Below are 4,079 nucleotides of genomic sequence, written 5' to 3'. Positions count from 1 at the left end.
TTAGTTCAACCTATGTTGAATAAAATTCCTTTCTTGGGATAAATTCTTTGTGTGTGCATATTTGCTGTGGTCTTTGAGTCGGACCATTACAATAGCATTACAAAACATTACAGTATAGTATGTCATAATAAAACATCATAAAAAATTGATAGTATAGTATGTTGAAAAAGTCATACTATGTCGAAAAAAGTCATAAGAAGTTGAATATGTTTTTCAACATGTCTGAAAAAGTCATAGTATAGTATGTCAAAAAAACACAAAAAAGTCTTAGTTAAGTAGGTCGAATCTTATGTCAAATAAAAGTAATAAAAAAAAATCATAGTATAGTATGTTGAAAAGCCATACAAAAATCATAGTATAGTATATCAAAGGAAATACTAAAGTATAGTATGTAAAAAAAAAAATCATATATTGAAAAAATAATAGCAGGCCTATTGTCAAAGGAAATTATCAAAAAGTCATAGTATACTATGTCGAAAAAGTGATAAAACGTCATTGTATGTATGTTAAAAGAAAGTCTTTAAAAGTCATAATATGTAGTATTTTGAAAAAAAGTTGAGTATGTTGAAAAATTCATAGAAAGGAACATTATAGTATGTCAAAAAATCATAAAGAGTCATAGTATATCGGAAAAAGTAGTTAAAAGTCATAGTATAGTACAGTATGTATTATGTAAAAAAATCATAAAATAGACAGACTATGTCAAAACAAAAATGTCAAAAAGTTATGCAAAAATCATTGTATATGTCAAAAAATTCATAGCATAGTATGTCTAAGGAAATCTTTAAAATACTCATACTCATACAAAATACAAAAAAATCACAAAAAGTCATAGTTAAAGGGAATAATTTGTGACTTTTACATGTTTCTGAAACTGTCATTTTTCATCCGATTGACCTGTAACAGCAATCAAGACACAGTGAAAAGAACACTATTTTGATGTTGTTTATTAATGCGTCTGCCCGGGTCAGATTTTTCCCGCAAAGTCACAAAATGATAATGGCAGGTAGACATTCTGAAGTTGTCACAGAAAATGGTATATCAACGGAAAGGCCTGTGTTATTGTATCTAGCCAGGTGAAAGATGATTTCTTTATATAGGCCTAATTGTATTTACATTTTTTTTTTAGAAGTTATCTGTTGTATTTATGACTGATCCTCGAGCAGCACCATCAAAGAAAAGAAGTAAATTAAACGAAGAACAACCACCCAGACCACCTTCCACCCCACACTGGTCCAACAGAGGAGCTCCTTCTCAAAGAGACTCCGACAGCTTTGATGCCGTACGGACCACTACATTAATCTTAATTCCCGCAAGCAATAACACTTTTTAAGCATGGTGAAGGAAATCACAAACGTACTATAACTTCTTTTTTTTTATACTGATATGGTATGATACCAACCCTGGAGTCAATGCTGAATCTCTATTCATCTCTATATGTCATAAAAAGTTTTAAAAAATGAATAGTAGGATGTTGAAAAATTCATAAAAATGGCATAGTATAGTATGTCAAAAAAATTATAGTATGGTATGTCAAAAAAAAGTTTTTAAATAGTCGTAATATAGTATGTCGCAAAAACGTCATTTTATCAGAACCCCCCAGCAGTGTAGTATGTTGAAAAAAAGTTACGGTAAAGCGAGTCAAAAAAGGTTTTTACAAAAATGTCAAAGTATAGTATGTTGAAAATTGTCCAAAAAGTCATATTATAATAGCATGTTGAAAAAAGTCATAGTATAGTATGTCAAAAAGGTCATAGCATAGCACCTCAAAAAAGTCATAGTATAGTATGTCGAAAACAAATCATAAAATATTCATAGTATATCATATTGAAAAAACATGTATGTTGAATTAAAAAAAAAGTCACGGTAAAGCATGTAAAAAATGCTGTATTATAGTAGGTCGAAAAAAGTCATAGTGTAGTAGGTTGAACATTTTGTTCAAAAAACATTAAAGTACAGCATGTCAAAAAAAAATCATAGTATGTTGAAAATATATATTTTTTTAAAGTCATAGTTTAGCATGTCAAAAAAAAGAGAAAAAAGTTATAGTATATCAAGTTGAAAAAAAGCCCAGTATAGTGTGTCAAAAAAATTCATAGAAAAGTATGTTGGAAAAAAGTTTAAAAAAAATCATAGTATAGTATGTCGAAAATATTTTAAAACAAAAAAGTCATAGTATAGTATGTCGAAAACAAATCATAAAATATTCATAGCATATCATCTCGAAAAAGAGCATAGAGTGGTATTGAAACATTTATAGTATGTTGAATAAAAAAAAAAAAAAATTCATGGTAAAAGTATGTGGAAATAGTTTTAAAAAAATAGGCATAGTAGGGTATGTTAAAAATGTAGAATGTTGAAAAAAATAAAAAGTCATTGTATAGAATGTCCAAAAAGGTCACAGTATACAACAGTATGTTGACAAAAGTCAAAGAAAGTAGTTGGAAAAAAGTATACTATAGGTATAGTATGGTATGGAACTAATTTATAAGTAGTTAAAAAAAAAAAATGTCATAGTATAGTATGTCAAAAAGCTCATAGTTTACAATGTCAAAAAAGTCATAGTATAGTATGTTGAAAAAACATCATAAAATATTCATAGTATACCACATCGAAAAAAGTCAAAGTGTAGTATTGAAACATGTATAGTATGTTGAATTTAAACAATAAAAAGTCACGGTAAAGCATGTAAAAAATGCTATAGTGTAGTTTGTCGATTTTTTTTTTTTTTAAAGTCATAGTATAGTAGGTCAAAAAAAGTCATAGTATATCATATCGAAAAAAATCATAGGGTAGTATTGAAACATGTATAGTATAGTATGTTGAATTTAAAAAATAAAAAGTCACGGTGAGGCGTGTAAAATATGCTGTTGACGCACCTTTGTTTGTTTGTTAGGTCGGAAATTGACGCGTGGCATCTGTGTAAATGCGTGTTTTGGTAATAAGAATTGTCAATGAGTTACTTGCTGTCCAAGAGTTTCAAACTTAAATTGGATATTACAATTACCGTTTATTTAAAGTAAACAAAACTAATCGAACATAATAACTGGTCTTCTTCTAATCCTTATCCCACACTTAACCACGATCAAAAAACTGTGACCTTGCTGTGCGCAACACAGCTGACCCAATTAGGCCACATTTAAATAAACTTGTACACCACCTGCATCACACGCTGGTCAACCAATGAAATGGCTCCAACATATGCTATAGTGTAGTATGTCGATTTTTTTTTTTTAAAAGTCATGGAATAGTACGTCGAAAAAAGTCATAGTATAGTAGGTTGAATTTTTTTCTTCAAAAAACATTATAGTATAGCATGTCAAAAGAAATCATAGTATGGTATGTTGACATTTTTTTTTTTAAAGTCCTAGTTTAGCATGTCAAAAAAAAAGAGAAAAAAGTTATAGTATATCAAGTTAAAAAAAGCGCAGTATAGTGTGTCGAAAAAATATGTTGGAAAAAAGTTTAAAAATTTATATAAAATTTATATATACAAATTTATAGTATAGTATGTTAAAAAAACTAAAAACGTCATAGTATAGTATGTCCAAAAAGGTCATAGTTTACAATGTCAAAAAAGTCATAGTATAGTATGTTGAAAAAAAATCATAAACTATTCATAGTATATCATATCAAAAAAAGTCATAGTGTAGTATTGAAACATGTATAGTATAGTATGTTGAATTTACAAAGTAAAAAGTCACGGTAAAGCATGTAAAAAATGCTATTGTGTAGTATGTCAATTTTTATCTTTTAAAGTCATAGTATAGTAGGTCGAAAAAAGTCATAGTATAGTATGTTGTGAGAATTAAAAAAAATCCATAGTATAGTTTGTCAAATAGTCATAGTAAAGTGTGCCTAAAAAGGCATAAAATGTCACAGTATAGTGTATCGAAAAAGTCGTTAAAACGTCATAGTATGGTATCTTGTATATATTGTTGTTTGTAAATAAAATTCCTTTTTCTTAATTAATTCCTTATGTGGGCCTCCCATATTTGCTGTGGTCTTAGATTTGGACCATAACAACCTTATAACCTTATGGTTTAACCCTTGTATTGTCTTCACTTTTGGGACCCTCT

Source organism: Etheostoma spectabile, chromosome 21, assembly GCF_008692095.1.
Source record: "Etheostoma spectabile isolate EspeVRDwgs_2016 chromosome 21, UIUC_Espe_1.0, whole genome shotgun sequence".
Taxonomy (NCBI): Eukaryota; Metazoa; Chordata; class Actinopteri; order Perciformes; family Percidae; genus Etheostoma; species Etheostoma spectabile.
Note: the sequence above shows the minus strand (reverse complement) of the source record.